Source organism: Prenolepis imparis, unplaced genomic scaffold, assembly GCF_030444845.1.
Source record: "Prenolepis imparis isolate NDT839.2.m4 unplaced genomic scaffold, iyPreImpa1.0 SCAF_10, whole genome shotgun sequence".
NCBI lineage: Eukaryota > Metazoa > Arthropoda > Insecta > Hymenoptera > Formicidae > Prenolepis > Prenolepis imparis.
Genome location: NW_028141168.1, coordinates 7,783,091 through 7,803,923, shown reverse-complemented (window position 1 = coordinate 7,803,923; position 20,833 = coordinate 7,783,091). Strand labels below are relative to the sequence as shown.

At 30.7% G+C, this 20,833-nt stretch overlaps 1 long non-coding RNA gene across 1 annotated transcript in view; it reads left to right on the top strand.

Annotated features, from left to right (window-relative positions):
* The window catches only part of LOC145941750 (uncharacterized), a 90,073-nt gene that overhangs the window by 40,531 nt on the left and 28,709 nt on the right, over positions 1–20,833 (top strand). Inside the window, exons 4-5 of the long non-coding RNA XR_014426208.1 lie at positions 13,995–14,191; positions 14,284–14,320. This is a non-coding gene — a long non-coding RNA (uncharacterized LOC145941750). The remainder of the gene's footprint in view (positions 1–13,994; positions 14,192–14,283; positions 14,321–20,833) is intronic.

Genomic DNA, 20,833 nt, shown 5'->3' with positions numbered 1-20,833 from the left:
ATATATCAATATGTTGAATGTACAGAATTGTGATCTTGTGACGAACGATGCAATTTAGTTAAACGAGTCAAGAGGGTGATGAACGAATGGCGACTGTTCGATACCGATTGTCTGGCAAGGTAGTAATGACTTTGCGCGCGTGATTCATTTATATCTGTCACAACCGGCGGTTACCTGTCAAACCTCGCATGACGACGAATGATTTTAACGAGCTATACAACATACGTGTCGCGCCGAAACATCCATTCGCGTTCGACGGCGTTTATTTGACGCGTTTTTTGATCGATCCTGTTCATGTCGAGCGTTACTATTTTTAACGACCTGTTCGCGAAGCATAGCTGTATGTGTGGGCTCAGGTAACCCCATCCTTTATTAAATTAACGTAACAAGAGCCTCGCTTTTTTGCAGCATTAAAGCGCCGCTGGTTATGATAAAGGGCGAAACGAATCATTCTTGTTCCATCGCATATTTTTCTCAACATATTCTGCTCTCTTGCGCAATTAACTTATATATTTTTAAAGGAGTATTAAATGAGAAAACTTCTCATCTCATTAATAATAGAAATTATTTGTAATCATAATAGAAATATAATAGAAATCAATTAAATCTCTCATTATTGATAGAGAAATATGTGAATAAAAACATATGTGCTCATAAAAATGGTTCAATCTTGTTTCTTTTATATAAACAAAATTAGAATTTATAATTAGTTAAAATTGATATATAGCAAATTATTTTCTTGTTTTTTTAAATTTAAATTTTTAATTTAAAAAATTAAGTCGCTCTTATGCTTATATTTTTCATATACTCTATAATACTAAAAAATAATATCGGATTTTTGCCTTTATTTAAAATTGTTTTTTTTTTTACGTTTGGATAAGAATTGACCTAGTCTTAATGAGCCATATCACGTTATTACGAGTCAGAACTTAATCCTGCCAGAAGATCGATACTAAAGGGTAAGGATTTTATGAAGTGGAGAACACACGTGCGGCTTGTTCGCAGTTTCGAGATAAATGTAAGTGCTGCAGAATGCACATATTGTAGATTTGAATCGATACGGCACGGAATACTGTGCGTGTGTATCTTGTTATACACATAATGGCTACTGGCATTATGATATGCGGCACAAACATTACCCTATGGCATTGTTGTATATAGAGATTTGATGGTGCGCATTGTAATTTGGAATGGAAACGCGTGGCTGTGTGTCTTGCGTTTAGAATGAGACCTTGACAAAGCAAGGGACGTTGGGAATAATTCCCCGGGGGTCAGGATAAATGTCTGATGCTATTTTGCTCACGCTCGAAAATGAAATCAAATCTATTTAGCTTATGTGTCCATCAGATTTATTAATTGACGTAAATGTGATAGCTATTATTTCCATGCATAATTATATTCTATATGCAATTATATTTCGAACATATGCAGTATATTCAATTTTCTATATAGACAGTGACTACAAATTCACATTTATATGTTTTACGTATAATAAAATTTAGCGATTTACATATTTAGAATTAATTTTTTCAGTTAGACATAATATTTTATTGTAATTATTTAAAAAATATCAGCCAAATTTTATTAATGTTTTAAGCTTTAAGCAATTAATTGAAAAATAAGATATTAATCATAATGTGTGTACGAGTATGCATTAATGAAATATAAATAATAATGAGATAGCATTTTGCAAACATAAAATTATCGCGCGTTTATAAATAACCATAACAAGCCATACATATGTATTTTCGACTGCGTAAATAAAATTCTCAAAGTTTAATTCACGAAAATGCTAGCTTTCATCGCTTATAAATTATTTTCAATATTATACTGTGTGTATGTGTGTGTATATGTCTCTAATGCGTTGCCTAACTATTATAACTACATACATCATCTTAAAATCTGTCGTGAAACTTTGAAATTTCATAATAACAAAATGATTTAAGAGCTTCAGTCTACATCCCTTTGATCAGAAATGGATTAATCAAGCTTCTTAATTACTTCAATTTCTATTTATCAACTTCAGAATCTCACTGATATTGAGATATCAATTATTTATCGATTCAGAAAACCTTAACGTGTAAAAGACAGGTAGCGTTACAATTTCAAAATGAAGTTCCGAGAATTGCTTTCAAGAGAATTATGTTTTTGACGACTTGCGCAATGCTTAATTAAACCGCAACGAAGTATCTCGGTGAAAGCGACAGCACTGTCTTGAATATCCGGACTTATTAGTTTACGGTAACCGTACTTTCATTCTGTCGAGACATTCTCATTAACAATGTGTATCAAAAGGGTTTCCACACACTTTTCGATTTGCGTGCTGAACATGTTACTTATCGTACAACAAACGGCAACTGTTCAGTTATTGTTCACTATACACGCTGTAAGATTTAATTTTAGATTTAAATTACCATTTCTTTCCTTTTGTGCGCGAATATACGAGAATACAAGAATAAACATTATCTTTTATAAAGAAAAAAGCGCTCAAAAGATGTCAAGATCATTCCTTGAATTGTGATAATAAGTACATATAAAAAATTAATTATATTAGACAATATTTATAGTCTTCCGTAACACTCGATAAGAACAAAGATAGCGGTATGTAATATTTGATAAATGAAACACGAATCGTGTAAATGTGGCGATAAATAAAAAGTATCTAAAAATTGAAGGTAATATTTTATATTGGTAGTTTTTTAACAATTGGGCAATAAATGTCGATCACTGGATGCGTGCAAGGCGTCGATTTTCCCGTTTTTATTACGTATTTAAAAAAATTGGATTTCGTGTACAGTACATTTTATACTGAACGTGTATAACTCGATAAATTAAGAATTATTTCCACTGTGTTTCTTATAAATTACTTCCGTATTTTTTAGCCAAACACACAAATTATATGTGAGCTTTTCTCTTTACTTCGATACTATTCAATTCGCAGATCAATGCAAAGTCCGTTTAAAAGAAAATAACATGAAATTCATCTCGGCAAATTTGGAAACTCCAGCAGCTGCTGTTATATGTTTTGTAATTCTGAATCGATGACCTGCGGACCTACGGATAATTGTTTAATACAATGAAATAATTTAAGCTCAGTCTCGAGAGAGACCGATTCGCTGTTATTTTCTTTTTTCTTTTTTTTGCAAAATGGAACGCTATCGGATTGCGTTAAATAAGTAATACAATCGCAAATTATAGTAGTAATGCTCTGATATGTCAGACAATAAAATAATGACATCTACGGCATCAAAATTGTGTTACAGGCAGATAATTATAAAAAGAAAACACATAAAATTATATCTAACGTAAGAAAACAGCTTTAGAAACAAAACAAGAATACGAAATGGCGATAATTTTATTAGGCCTATTTATTAGAGCATACTGAATCCTATTTTATTCACTTTGCTGTGTCTCGTAGAAAACAATTGGTAAAAGTTAGTTTCCTTCGATATTAGTACCAGTAGTTGGTTGAGAAAAAATAACAAGAAAAGAAAAAGAGCTAATACTGGACATACATCTAGGGAAAGAAAGCAAATAGATTCGTAGTGAACTGAAACAGTGATGAAAGTTGGAGACGTAATAATATCAATAGATATAGGATCAATATCCAAGAAAGGAATTATACCTCATATTTCTCGGATTCCGCCGAGAAATATTATCCGACGATCAACTAAACCAGAAGACAGTTCTCTAAGAAAATCTGTCATTCGATATATCACGTCCTTCGGAAATTGGAGGAAATTGCTCCTTTTCCCCATCTTTTAATAAATAATATATACGAAGCTATATAAAATTGTCATTTCTTGTCAGAAGCTGATGATATAATTATATATTGTCAAATTCGCTCATTGTGAGATCCATTTAAATAACTTTGCTTTTACGAAGCTTTCTCTTCTAGGCATGTTACGGAAGTTGTAATAAAAAAAAAATCTATTTCCTGTTTTGTATAAACTCTCTGTATCTCTGAATTATTTTTTTTTGTTTGAATAAAACAGATGAATCGATTTCGGAAGCAATTGTAATACAAGAACGTATTGTCGAATTCGACCAATGATATTGATGATTATCTTTTGAATTATTAATTATCGTCCAAAGACTACATTATAGCTCGTAATAAATATATGATTATGATGATGGCAGAGAAATCGATTTAAGACTCAATTTTATTAAAATGTAGCACGCTAACACGTCGAATAAATTATTTTTACGTCTGATTAAACAGATCTATTTATAAATATCGCGATTTGAAAAGTATCCGAAAAATTGGAAATTGAAAAACAATGTAACAGAAAATGTTGCAAAATAAAATAATTTATAATTTAATTTTAGCACACTTTAGAAAATTAATGCTATATAATATAATCTATCTTATTAACAATGTACGATTTAATCCATTTACTTCCTTCAATTAGTAATAAGAATTTTATGAAATATCTTGTAGTGTCATCACCTTGTAATGTATCGCTTCGTTGGCAGGCTAATGCAATATTTGTGTGGGATCTAACAATGACATAAAATAATGATACCGTAATTGCTATAATACATCAATATACGACGTACAATACGATCAATTGCGGACAAATTATTGGTGACCGCACGCGATGTAAAGCCAACCACATATACAATCGCAATTTTGTGCAGCATTTTGTAACAAAGCTAGATTTCTTTTGTTATTGAAATCTTCGATAAATTATTCGCTCCCATTTCAAACGATAAATTATATGTCATACTTCCGATACCTGGGTGGAAACAAACATAAATTTTCACTTTTATCCGCGTTTGAACGTACAAAGGGAAAACTGTGCGAATTTATAAAATTTTTCAACATAAAACATAATAAACAGTGCTGCGTGAAATTTTATTTATTCAAGTTTTCCGAGACTCGTGACTATAAGAAACCCCGCGGGCGTCGTACAGAGCAGACGCGCAAAATTCCTCCATAATTTTCATCCATGATAAACAAAATATCTCATCGCGCCAGAAATAGTACAAGAATGCCAGAAATGCGAAGGATTACGGCCTCATGTGTAAACGTAGTCTTTTGTTATTAAACGTTCGTTTCTGTGGCGCCCAGCTGTTTGTTTGAATTTTGAAACGCGTTGAAAGAATATCTTTAAAAAAGCGATGAATCGACATAAAGTGTGATTCATGTTTAAAACTCTTCATCATCAAACCAACTAAGAAACGTGTAAGAAAAAAATAGACAGAAATATATAATATATGTAATAAAAAAAAGTTTTTTTTTATAGAGAGTAATGTTTTATTCATAAAAATTATTGCTATATTATTAATATCTAAACAGATGTACAACATATACAGTAAAGTAATTACGATACTATTATATGCATAATGCAAACAACAATAATAGATACGTTTCTGATTTCATATAATTAAGCATAAATTAGATTCTAATTAAAGCAGAAATTAGAGCAGAGATTGATGCTCTTCTTCGCAATGATTACTGTTAACAATTTCAAATTATTTGTAATATGATAATTGTTTATGTGAAAATTGTTATATATTAGATAAAATGTATATAATTGGCAATTAATTGCGTTTAGTTGCTAATAGTTTGCAATTTTGTCATCACCGCTATCGAGAAATTTGAGAAATTTCCATTTTGTTAAAACTACGCTAAAACTAACTGCCTCTCTTTATGCACATTATGTCAAGTATGTTCAACTCAAATTACATTAAAATTATTTATAAAAAACATAATATAAAAAAAAATTTATTACGTAACTTTATTGATACTTTCAACAATTTTTTTCTCTCAATCGCGACATGACAAAAGAGAGTTACTGATAATTATATCAATTAGGATGAAATGTCATTCTCTCATTAAGTAAGTTTGTCTTTGTTATAGAAGTTTTGAAATACGACTATTTACCGGAAATTACGTTTTATTGTATTCCGTAGACAAAGATCGAATTTCGAGCATGCAAGTGATGTGCCATTACAAACTATATTTTAAGATGCTCTTTAATTAGGTACAAGATACTACTATTAATTTCCTCGACGATAATTACTCCTAATAATTTTTTAAAAATCTCAAAATATATAACGGATCGACAAATAATCACATTACTTCTCTCCGAACGGATCCTTGCAATTTTTGCTTCCATCGCGAAACTACGTGGTTTCTTCGTCGTACGTGACTGTATTTACAATCATTTACAATCACGTTTAATGCATTTCTTATCTATAAATCTCTCTAATCAATTTTCTACTTGCGCCTCTTCGCGCAAAAAAAGGCGCAAGAAGCAGAAGCGAACAAAAGATAGGAACATATTGATCAACGACGCACGTGTGAAGTAAAACGAAAACGCTGAGTTTGCAATCTCCACAATTTAGTGGAGACTCTCTGCGAAGTTTGATTTTTCAATCTACACGTGCGCAACTCTGCTATGATCCGCATCTCCTTCAATCTGCTTAGCGTTGAGGAAGGAAGTAATTTTAAAGAGATGATGATTTAGGAGAGAGAGTATCAGAAAAATATTTTACGCACTTTTCCAACATAGACGTTATCTCCTAACATCTTGATATTTGCCTTTCAAACACCCCGAAAAAATAAGGTAATACATTTTTCTGAAAGGAATATTTTAGCTGTGAGAGAAAAATAAAATTCTGAATCTTTCTGGAATTGTTTGCAGAAGATAATATGTCGACGGAAAGTGATTTCAAACTATGACATGAATTTGAAAAACCGTTTGCAAAATTTTGGTACAAATGTCAATACGTTTACGAAGCTACTGAAATGCAAAATATATTGGAAAAGAACGTACATTTCTCTTGAAGTAATATCACTTAAGATTCGAGTGAAATTCGATGGAAATATTTCTACATAGAGAGAGAGAGAGAGTCTCTATGTAATGTAAATACTTATCACTCTTCCAGATGCCTGCCTAAACTAAAATGTCTCTAAACTGTTACTGTGCAAAATTTGATGCACTCGAAATGCACGTCGAAATGTTGCTCTCCTAACGGAATCTGCCTGTCGTCGTAGCAGAAATCGCGATTTGCTCATTTCCAGAAATATAATAGACACGCTCGAATTACGCTTCTGAATCTCAGCCAAAATTATTTCAGGAATTATCGCTAATGAAACACATTTCTGATTGCTCTCGAAGGACCAACGCCTTTTCTATTTTATTAGTAGATATTAATTACTGTTTTTTATATAAATTGAGAAGCAACAAATATTTTTTATGATGTGTACAAAAAATTCCTTCATTATATAAACAACATTATTTCCATTAATTATTCCCGTTAAAATATTTCCGTACCTCATTAAATGAGAATATTTTTATCACTGCAAATTTTCTCGTTATTATACGAGAAAACGCTGCGAATAAGATTTTATTAAATTGCTTTGCACGTGTTAAATATTTCAACGTTAATAATAATACTTTAAGTACAGAGCAGCCTTCATATAATTTAAGCACGTTGCTCACGACGCAGAGCAAGCTTCTCTATCAATTAAGTTAAGTGTTTATCATCTCGTAAAGGTGCCATATAAACGATAAGAAAACAATTCTTTTTATACTATTTCCAAAAGAAAAATAAATTTTAATAGAGATTTTGTAGAAACGCGTGTAGATTCTAATAAGAATATTTTTAATCACTACGAAAAAATGAGGTTTCTTAATACAGTCTCGCTTGTCAGACAAATTGTTTGTTTGGTATATTTAAAGTCGCATCGTTAAGCAAAAGCGTTTGAGAAACACGGAATTTCGAAATTTTCAGGCAATACGGGATCGTACTGTCGAGCTTCGTTGCAAATGACATTACGCTAAACAGTTTAGCTATTATTCCGGAACGGGCATTAGCTTTGTGCGACAGCTTTTTCCAGCGACTATTTCAATTATAAAAGCGTCGTTAATACGATCTATTTTCCTGCAACTGCGGCGGTATCGTTCTCGCAATCTGCCCACCCATCTAACTCATTAGCAGCATTAACACTACCAATTCTCGTCTAAGAGATATTTAACAAGGGATCCTAATTATGCACCTTGATGATTTCGCACAAAAAGTATGCACTCGAACAAGCATTACACACATATGTACGCACGTAAGCGTATATACATATGTACGTAGGCATATGGAGAGATACGAAAGCCCTGAAGTAGTTCATGCCTTATTCGCGCCTCAATCGCGAAACATTTGTGTCACTATAAAGGGAATTATGTGAATTTACCGTGAAATTTATGTACATTCAGATCCGAACCAACATAGTCTCATATCATGGAGGGTGATCTCATAATTAATATATACTTCCCTCCGTTTTCCTTCTCTCCCCTTTTCGCCCTGATAAATGCTTTGATCCTTCGCAAGGCAAATCGCATTCGGCGGCCGGATTTACGTTAGTTATTGGCAACGCGTAATTCTCGCGTAACTTCATTTTCACGTGCGAGGCTCATTTTCGGTTTTTGGAATGACTGTAATTAGCAGACGTAATAACCCGTTTCTGCACTAACGCCGTGGCATGTTCGAATTTGAGCGCGTTCGCGAAATTTGCGATAATCGAACAGCACGAAACGATTATGTAACACGACCAAAGTGATTCAATACCGGAATGCGTACATACACACGCCGTTTGTTTCATAGCTGTATCTCGTTCCATCTCTTCTATTTTTTAAACCAAGAATAATTTCATAGAATAAAAACCAATTTTTACACAGGATATTGTGCGCGTAACACAAAAATACTTTTAAGCTCTTTTAAAATATTTTTTAAGTCAATATAAAAAAATTAAAACGATCTTTCATATAGTAATATAAATAAAAAAGTTTCAAAAATTTTTTTCTATTGACTTAAAAATTTTAAAAGAGCTTAGTATCTTTGTGTGTGTGTGTGTGTGTGTGTGTGTGTGTTACGCGGAATATTCTGTAAATATATATACACTTCTTGTAATTAAACAGGAGAGAAGCAAATAGAATTAAAGCAATGATATAAAGGAGAGTAGATATTACGAGAAATAGATTTCAGATTTTGTATTCAGAATTGTTTTCGAAAATAAATTTGTTATAGTCGGAAACTAAATTTCGTAATTTCGGAGAAATTTCGAAAAAAGTCAGCAACAGTTTGTTCCAAAATCAAGTTATCGAAACACCGTAAGTCCGGCTTTCAACTAAAACAATTCTATTGCGCAATTGAAAAAATATATATATATTTTTTTTTCAATTGCGCAATAAAATATATATATATACATATATACATACAATTACGCCAATAAAACAAAAGATTTTAAATAAATAAATATAAAAAATATTAACAAATTCAATCTTATCGCAATATTACTTGTTTATTTAAATAGTTGCAAAACCTAAATTTATGATTATTATATTATATATAATTATTAAGTTTTCATTTATTATAATACTCTTAATAGAAATAAATAAAATTGTTGAAAACATATAATGCAGGCAACATACTTTTAATCCACTATTCAGGTTGACTAGTCATTTTGTTTGCCCTTTGTGAATTTTATTTTATTTGATTTTTCAATGATGTCAACCACGTGTGTTTTTTTATTCTTTTTACAAAAACGTATATTTTGGAATGCAATTTTTTTTGTATCAGATGTGAAAGTGTTTCTTTGCGATATATTTTCTAACAAAAAAAAAAAGAAAATGCAGGAAATTTGAAAAGATCAATTTATTTGATGATGCCATCCTAAACCACAGACTTGCTCTGCTGTTAGTAAGAAAAGTAGCGTAAAACACCGTTCTCCAATAGCAAAAACAAAAACGGTTGAATGAATTCTCGTGCAAATATTGGATGATGAGAAAAATACATACCAGTCATCCGCAGATGTATCTCTCTCTCTCTCTCTCTCTCTCTCTCTCTCTCTCTCTCTCTCTCTCTCTCTCTCTCTCTCTCTCTATCCCTCTCTATCCCTCTCCTTCTCCCTCTCTTTCTCTTTCTCCTCTTTCTTTCTCTCTTTCTCTCTCTCTCTATTTTATAAATTTTATATATATATGTAACTACGCATTTAATTTCCCGATAATGTCAACCGCATGTGTTTCTTCTGCAAGTAAAGGCCATTCGATCTTTATTGCAATTATCTAATGACACTAATACAAGTGCTATATTCTCTCACATCTATATTTCACGCAATTCTATTTCCATCTTATTTTAAAATAAAATTTACCCATACAATATTAACTTTTAATATTTTTTATTTGTTTTTTAAATTCAAAATTTTTATTGATCTTACTTTTTACACATATTCTGCAATATACCTCAAGAGTTTTTTTTTTTTTTGTTAACATGTTCCCGTGAATAAACGAGAAGATAGTTATTCTCGTGAATAACCCTAATTTTTGGCCTGCAAATATGGGAAATTGTCGAATCGCAAATATATGTAATATGCGGATAAAAACTCTACGCGTACGTGGATCTCCGATAAGCTATTTCTGATATGCTGCGATTATGCTTCTGGTTTTCATGACCTCAACAATTTGCCATTTAAATCTATGCAAAATATGTTTTTCTTTTTTAATTTTATTCTTGTTCTACTTGCTTTCAAGACAGTAATAGCAATGGAAATCCGCCTTAAGTCTGTTTCCGGAAAACCGTTTCACAAAGTGAATGTAAACTGAATTTTTACACGTTCGCGCAAAAAAAAATCTAGGAAAGATATTATGCCCGAGGCAAAGCTTTGTTTGCCTTTGTCGACGTACAATGAACCATGCAATACAGTGGTGGATGAAAAAAAACGCGAGAACATACGATTACTCTCTCAGCGACTAATATTAGTGATTACATATTACATTATTTATGTTTTTCTTTCAACGTGCGGGATATAGAAATAAAAACCGTCGACTTTTTGTACAGGGTGTTTGTTTATAAGTGTCCGAGCAAATATCTCGCAACTGATCAAAGTTACAAGAAAGTTTAATAAGAGAAATTTGCACGGCTTTGAGTCAGCTACAAAGTGCATGTAAAAAATTTTTTTTTACTCGTGACCTTTTCGAGTTATAAAGGTCAACATAGTTTTTTTAAATGGATACCTATAATTTTTTTGCATATTTACATAGTAGAGGTTATTTGCAATCAAAATCATATCTAGTAAAAAATTGCTACTATACATCGTTTACGAAATAATCGACATCTTTAGTATGTAAGTAGTTGGTTTTCCATATCACAATTTAAAAAACAATCGTCAGACTACATAATATTTTTTCTTTGGGGTTATATTAAGGACATTATCTATGCAATTGTTCCTGAAAATGAAGAAGATTTATGACATAAGATCACTAGAGCTGTTGAAGGCATTACAGCAGAAATGCTGCAGTCAACAATGAGAAATGTTATAAAACGCGTCGAATGCTGTATCGAACATGATGGGCAAAATTTCGAGCAATTTATGGGTTAATAAATGTTTCTTAAAAAAGTTGTTTCAGTCTTTCCACCTCTTCGAATACCAATCTAAATTCAAAAATCCTTAGAATCCAGTTTACTACTTACATACTAAAGATGTCGATTATCTCGTAAACAATGCATAGTAGCAATTTTTTACTAGATATGATTTTGATTGCAAATAACGTCTACTATGTAAATATGCAAAAAAATTATAGGTATCCATTTAAAAAAACTATGTTGACCTTTATAACTCGAAAAGGGGGGTCACGAGTAAAAAAAAATTTTTTACATGCACTTTGTAGCTGACTCAAAGCCGTGCAAATTTCTCTTATTAAACTTTCTTGTAACTTTGATCAGTTGCGAGATATTTGCTCGGACACTTATAAACAAACACCCTGTATATCGATTAATGGTCATTTGTTTCATTATTCCATTGTTGTGTTAAAAAAAAAAGATATTTTTTACTCGTTGAGTAAAAGATGGAATTTTTCTCATTTATTTAAGATTCCAATACTAAGAAAATCTTAATTTTGAATAAAAATTTAAACCGAGAGAGAAAGAAGTTTTAACAAATTTCCACAGAGACGCATCAATTTCACAACAAAAGATAGTATGTCTTTGCAAGAGCAGATTCATTGCCGTGTCTAGTCCCCCAAGACTGAAGTTGCATCATTATTTTTATTACTGGTAGACACATAATTTGGTTGAGAAACCAACAGCAACGAGATACGCAAAACCTCCCGCCTTTCGTTATTCTGGCCACGGTATATAAAATTTCACGCTTAATAAGCAGTTTTTCTTATCCTCCAGACTCCAGATGATAAAGTACTATAAAACTTACAACCCTCTACATAGCGCTGAATACATTTCCTTCTTTTTATCGCTATCTTTTTAAAGAATGTTAGTAAGTCTTTCCTATATAAAAAGGAAAAGAGAAAGTTAATTAGAATATTTCTATTTTTTGCAAGCTAATTTATGGTGTAAAATAGATTTTATATGACTTTATTCTATTTCAAAAAGAATGTACAATTTTTTTAAGTATTGAAAAGTCTTTTAATATAAAAAACTTCTTAAAGAGAATTGTTGCATGTTTTAAAATACGATTATAAATCAGCTGATAAAATCACAATTTGTCTTTTTCGCCTCTCAGCGAAATATTGGTCTGTTTACAGTAATTCAAGGATTACTTAACCAACGGATTACATGATCATCCATTACGATCCATCTAAACGCCTGCGTGAATTTGCAGAATGTCGCGTCCACTCTCTCGTTCCATTTTCTTGTCAAATCGACTCCATTTCCTTACAGAGGGTGATACATATTTTTACATGTAAAATACGAATCCATCACTTTCTCGAATATGTAATCCATTTTATTGTCATTAGATTAAAACGACGTTTATCCTTTAGTCATTCGTATAATATCGTTTTATATATTATAAAAAGAAATATTAAATGCACACACATATATATTGAATATTTTATATAATAAATCTTGTAAGACATTATTTTGTAAGAATACAACGCTTGTAAGCATTGTCGAGCAATATTCTTTTAACAATATCCAATATTTTTTATATTAATACTAGACAACACAAGCGCGCGCTGTGCGCGCGCCATTTCATTTAAAGATTTAATTTAATTTAATTTAATTTTATTTTAAACAACTGTCAAAACTGTTAACCTTCGCGATGACAGCCGCTCGATTAATATTTTTTCACAGAAATCAGCTGATTAAAGCGTTAATTTGCTAATTAAATTTTAAAATAATAATATGGTAAAAAATTAAAATAGTTATATGTTGTAAATAATATGTTACAATACCTTATTCTCAAATAATATTTTTTGACAGAAATCAGCTGATAATTGTCAAAAATATTAATCGTGTTTAAAGTATTATAACATATTATTTTAAAAATTAATTAGCAAATTAACGCTTTAATCAGTTGATTTATTTTATCAAAAAATATTAATAAAGCGAAAATTTGCTAATTAAATATTCTAGCTTATATATTTATATTTATATTGTGTATGTTATAATTTGCTAATTAAATTTTAAAATAATAATATGGTAAAAGTTATAAAATAGTAATATGTTGTAAATAATATGTTATAATACCTTATTCTCGATTAAAATATTTTTTCTTTCTAACGCTATATCTTTTCGAACGAATCTCCTTTGAGTTTTAATTAATTATTAATATTAAGTCATGTTTATAGTATCGCGCGCGCGCTATTAGAATGAAGTTGCCGATGTTTGTAGCTTCGGCCATTACCGAAACGCCGCGAGTATCAGGCAGTTCGAGCTGCGTCCCGCTGTGATTAATTAGTAAGCATAATCGTTAGAAACGAGTTCTAACCTTTGTATTGTAATATTTATCAATCGCATATCATAATTTCAACGTTAATATGTAGTCGTAATTGTTCGAAACGCATATTTCGCGAAAAATTCGATGCAAAATCTCTTGCCAACATAACCCAACTTAAAATCTGTTTTCGCGCACGCGAATGTGTTACGATCCGTGGATATATCTATCGTTAATTCTAGCTTACATATTTATATTGTGTATGTTGTAATGCGAAATAATAAGATTATTCTAATATATATATGTATTTTATTTGTTACAGGTAGCATTGCGATACACAGTGCGATTCATGCGTCGTGTCGGGAGTGCCGTATAAAGTTTCGCGTGTCGGGAGTGCCGTTTAAAGTGTCGGGCGATCGTAATTATTCGTATTTTCGCGAGTGTCGTGAGTGCTACCATGGACCAAGAGAGGAGGAGGAGGCCCGGGGAGGCATCGGGCGACGTCGGGGCAACTATGAGGTATGCAAAAATGAAATATTTTTTCTAAACTGTTTATGAGATATTCGACACACATATGTATATACAACATAATTTGAATATTTTGTTTTCAGATCAATGTGTGCTGTGTACTACAACTCCGCTGTATCGGTGAGTGAGAAATTGTTTATTTTATAACATTTTATTAGAAGAAAATACTTGACAAATTGAAATTATAAAGAATTGGAGATGTAATAATATATTTTATGAAATATTATATATTTAGATAAAGTACAAGAAATCACGATGCAATATTATCTCTTATATATTAGATATAATTATGCAAATTATTATTGTATTATATAAATCATAATTAATTTCATTGTAATGCATAATACAATATTAAATTACATATCACATTACATAAGAAATACTACTTAAGAAAGAGTTATAAGTAAATCTTAAAAAAACTATAAACAAGATTATATCTAATATATATGTATTTTTATTTTCTAACTTGAGAGATTAAGAAATGAATTAGCTCATCCTTAAAGTATATTAAAGTATATTAGAAAGTGATATATTTAAAAAAAAAAAAAAATTGCATCTTAATTTATACTTATATTCTTTCTAAAAGTATTTTATAAAATGCTTTATTACCTATCTTCAGTATTTTATTGTAACTCCATATCTCGCAGAACTTGAGATATCTTGATCAAAAACATATGATCAGAAATATATAATAAAAAGAATAGACATATATTTTCTATTCAATATATTTTATTTATAAAAAGCATTTTTAACTTAAAAATGAGTAGCAAAATTCATGCATAAATGTTCTATTATCCTATTCACCGACTCTCCGTTGATCGATGAAATTCATTGACTGGCGGAATTTCGACATCTCGATCTCTCGTGATAAGAAAACCCTTTGTCGCAGGGTTAACAGTTATTTGTCATGAGGGAACAATGTGGAATGGAAATCGTTGCTCGTATACCAATCGTTTCTGATACGATTCTGATTTCGATCAGATTCTGCTTATTTTCCTGATGTGACGTGAATGATATCCATTCTTGACTTTTCTGCCATTTTTGAGAGCAGAACGAGGCGTTTTAAAACTTTTTTTTTATGTTAAATTTTCCGATATATATTTTGTAAACTAGTGATGTATACTAATTTACAAGATATACTAGAGAGTGATGACTAATAATAAGTTTGCGCGAAAAAAGTAAAAAATATCCAATAACTTTTCCTCACACAAAATTTTGCTTCCGAAAAAAGCCATCAAGATATTATAGATTTTTCTTTTTCATATTGAGAGTTTAGTTGTCCCTTATAGTGCAAATAAGTCAATCAAATAAACATACGATAAAATTGACATATGGCGTCATAAAATAAATTATAACTGATTGTCAGAACATAGAGAGTTTTCATATCACTGCTGCGCTGTAGAGAAAGAAAAAACGTAATGGAAAAATATTTCTGTCCTAGAAACTTTATGATGGTATATAAGAAGTATTATTTTTTTTTTTTTTTTGACGAATGTCTCTATGCGGTTTAATTCAATTTTGTACCAAAAAATTCTCAAAAAATTAACTATGGAGGAAAATTGTCGGACAAGATTTTTAATCATATTCCCTTCAATTGCGAGTGAAGCGAGCTGAAAAGGGAAAAATGTTTTCGTTTTAGGAACATCGCCCAAATTTAATTGGCAACTTAAGGACCCTCCATACCCTTATGTCAAGCATTCGGAATAGCGCCAGATGTGAGGAAATTGCCAGAAAGTACACACGAATGCTTCTTATATATATATATATATATATATATATGTATAAGCATATAGTTCTCTGATGCGTAATTTCTTGAAATGTAGGAGAATTCTCTCTCTTTTTCTCGTTCTAAAAATTATATACATATTCGCGTGTACTCTCACGCACAATTCTCTCCCTTCCAATCATTAATAATTTAAGATAATTAACGTAGATATTGAGGAAGACCAAAGAATATAACATAATTACCACTTGCCACTTAAAAAATTAGAAGTTTCGCCAAGGGAATATGACTGTCGCGGATAAACTTGATAAACTCGAGAAGCTCAAAAGTACGTAAAGGCGCGAGTTCTTCATTCACGATCCTCTCGACGTAGTTAATATCTTTAAAATCGTCTTTTATCATAATGTCGAAATTACGGCAAAAGTTAATACCGCAATAAAGAGCTTGCGGGAGTGAGAAGGAAGTATTCATTCGCTTAAAATAGGATGGCTGTTTTATCGGCTACGATATAGGTCTGTATTAAACTTAGCTCAACTGCAATTTACGAGTAAGTGTCATACTTGAGAAGATATTGGTGATGTTTTATAGAACATGATAAGATAGATTACCTGAGATTCCATAATTTCTTTTGAGAAATTTCTTATGCATTTTTTGTCCTTCTTATTTATTACAACTTAAAATAACGATAACATGATATATGATTCGAACAAATTTTCAATCTCGGTACGAATTAATTTATTATTTAAAATTAGATATTAGGTATAACATAAGTTTCAAGTATTACAGTTTTATGAAAACGCTTTAAGAATCATAAAACATGGTTAATAATTTTATTAATACTTGTTTTTTCTTTGATATGCCATTATCATTATACCATTCGTATTCCTAATTAATATATTACAATTTATATATATATTTTTTTATCTATAGCTCTCTTTCTTATAATATAAATATACTAATATATTAAGATATAATAATACAATTGATGAATCAATGGAAAACTTTTTCTAAAGAATATACATATATATGTGTTGTTAAAAATATAAAATTAATATAACATGTCGCTGATGGAGGATGTTTTGTGTAAATGACATATTTGCCATGCATGTTGCACGATGATACGCGTAAAAAAAATAATACAGCCAATTAAAATAAATATTTACACACTCGTACAAAATGTAATGCTAACATTGCAATTTATATCGACATATTTTTATTTCTGTCGGCGACAGCAAACGTTTCGTGAGAGAATATCGAACGAAATAATGTTACCGTGAGGTTTCGCGACGTTAAATGACTTGAAATAGTGGCGGCTTATATAAACATACACGTGACTTAATCGATACCTTTTGTTGAAAATAGTAAATATCCGAAACGTATACACGAGTATTATCGACTTCGACAGGCACATGCAATTATTGGCTCGTAATTTCTTCATTAGTCCGACCTGCAACTTTGTAACATGACGTTTGAGTATTATGTGCACGTCGCAATCGAGTAGCGTTATTTTTTCTAATTTCATCTGACAGATAATTTCAAAGGTAACTCTTGTCGATGCTATGTTAATGAAACGACATTTCATTTGTTATTTAAAAAATAACAACTTTTAAAGATTAACAGAATTCGATAAACTAAGCATTTCTGAAGAGCAACAACCCCTGTCGTAAAAATGTTGCCTTTTTCGGTTACATAGCAATAAAATTGTATCAAATGCGCCTTTGAGTTAGGGAGATTTTATTAGGCTATCAACTTTCGCAATGAATCGTATATAATTTTCATATTAAATTAAATTAAATTAAATTTTGATTAATCAATATAAGTGAGAAGACTAAAAATCTTGTATCTTAATCTTACAATACTTTATAATAGATGCTCAAAATTTCGATCATATATGCAATTTTGTATATGATCAAACACTCCTGCTTTAGTATGAATAATTTTAGCAGCTACATGTAATTCTGTGTGTGTGTCACTAACTTTTCTTGTGATTGCACTAATTAATCAGTATTAAATTATGTTAATTATCGATAATAACAATATTTTTATTTTTTTATAGGAACATAAAGTTCATTACAAATTTAGTGATTTGTTTAATTCAAAGATATTTTTGATACAATTTTATTGTTATATAAGTACATTTCTTTGTTAAAAATTGCTTCAAACAGATTAGTTTGTTTCTCTATTAATTCTTAAATGTTGTCAGTGTTATTTTGAAACACCGTGTAATGTACATATGAAATTTGATAGTGATAGTTACGTAGAATATATTCAACGATTATATAGAATGTATGTTTAATGAGGAATTACATAGTTAACATCCCCCACAATTTAATTTATTTACAAATATAAAATCAACAATATGTTTGCAGCTAAATGTTGGATTCGCATTTAACTGCAAACATATTGTTGATTTTATATTTGCCGATAAATTAAATTAAAAATCGCATAAGTGATAATTAACTGGCAGAGACAGATAGATATAAATAACGAGTAAATACTTGTCGTAAACAGTATCATATATGCATATATTAATAAATCACATGCATCAATAATCATCCGCGATAGAAATTCTATTACATTAATACATACAAATTCTATTTGTTTGGATAATGATATTCTCATTGTGGAGTTTGGCACGTACGAGAACGAACATAATGCACGGTATTAAAATACAATGCGCATGTCGGCGGGACGTTGCAAAGTGTTTGCTCGTGAAGCAATCACTTGTTTGTTCGTAAAACAATCTAAGAGCAATTCAGGCGACGCGGGCCATTTATGCGAGAACACTCGAGATGGTGATCCAAGAGAGAGTGCTTTTATACCTAATCTGCGGATCGTTCTACCTTGATATCGAGGCACGTCTGATAAGCCATCATAACACAAATCAATTATGTCGTCATTAAATGTCACTCGGAGGTCGGGTCGAAGAGATGGCCTCCCTTAATGGACGGTTCTATTTAAACCACAATTTCGCGGGTATGTATTATGTAACGAACTAATTAAAATTAAGTCGATCAGAACGGATATTGAAAGCTCGTCCGATCAAATTTCGCTGACTGAGTTTTAACATTAAAAATGAAATTATCGGCGGTGTTAGTTTTTATCGTGTAAAAATTTATAACAAATTAAATTAAACAATTCATTAAAAAGAATTATTTGTATATGTACGATTTTAAACAGAAAATACATTTGACGATATTGAATTATATAAATGATGATATAAATTCTGAGCACAAAAGAAACTCGATGAAAAGAATATAAGCAATAAACTTATGCGTATATGAAAGCAATTTGTATTATCTCAGATGTGTAAAGTTCCATTTCTAATAAATAAATAATTTCACTTTTTATAAACTTTTTTAAAAACGTATTTATGCGCAAAGACATCTAATCGAAATTCTTTACATGCTGTGCAACATGTTCGATCTCGAAGGAATGCAATCCATAATGGAAGAAGGATTCCACGTTTAGCGAGAAAACGTGACTGGCATCAATCATAAATGCGTTTAACTCTTTCAGAATTTTATATTCTCATGTTTGTGTGGAAATAATTTGCATGTGTAATAAGCTACATAGTATGAATGCTCAAAAATATGTAATTAATCTGAAGAAATTATAGAAACAAGATAATATTAATAATTTTTAACAATATCATATGTGATATAGTAAATAATTATATTTTATATTAAATCATTTTAGGTTCATAGAATATAGTTTTTCGGACTTTTACGCAATTCATTCATTTTTATTAGAGCTATATGTTCAGTTTTAAATTAATATATGGAAATCAATACACTTAATCATAAATAAAATTTTTATATACGGATATTTATATATAGCTTCTATTCAGTAGCGTTTTCAAATTTTATTTTATTCACAAGTACTCAATGTACTTTTAATACTGATCTGTACTGAATTTCTCTTTGTCGCCCTCTCTCTCTCTCTCTCTCTCTCTCTCTCTCTCTCTCTCTCTCTAATAATAAGTAGTTTTTTATTTTTTATTTTAAGTTTGCACGATTAAAACTTTCGAAAATTAGATTGAATATGTTCGAATTTGCATATTATAACATCCTTCATTAAAGTCCTTACAAACAGCCATTATTTTATGATCCGTTATTATACGCAGGTTTAGAAAATGTTTTATCGCTAATAGTAGCCGCTTTGAAAGCGCGGCTTTTCATGTATAAGGTGATAGCGTTAATCCTACGCTTGAAATTCCACCTAGAGATATAGATCGGTGCACAAAGACAAAAGCAGGTGACGCATGTCAGATTGCAGAATGCTTAGCTGTTAGATGATACCTACCGTGTGATTAATTAAAGGTGGTGACTACAGTCTTAATGAAACATCGGGCCGGCAACATCTCCAATTATCACCTTTATTCGCGTGAGATAGAAAATTGTTAAAACAACGACAATTGTTAAAGCAATGCCGCTCGATAATTGACGTGTCGACGAGTACTTAAGGTGCGCTGAAGCGAAGTTTATTGTAAATTATATGGTTAACGATACCTCGCTTAATGCAAACTGAAATTAGTTTTTGAATCTGAGAATGAAGGCGAGGTGTAGGGGCTAAATTTTGAATAATTGGAGCAAGTTCTCAATGAATTTCGAGCATATTTATTTATTATCTTGTTTTTAAAATTAATAATTAGGGCGTAACGCTATCTGCAAGCACAGTAATTAACGATACTTAGCCGCGGCTTTTCATACCGTTAAATGGGATATATAAATCTGGCTTAATATGTAAACACAAAATAAAGGCTATAATTTGAAGAGAAACAATTGGTGCGATCTCATTTTGTAATACTGGTGATAAATTACAAATTATTAATTATTTAGCAAAATTGATGACTGATTGCCGTTACATTAATAGACAATATAATGATATAATTTGTTTACGTCGAAATT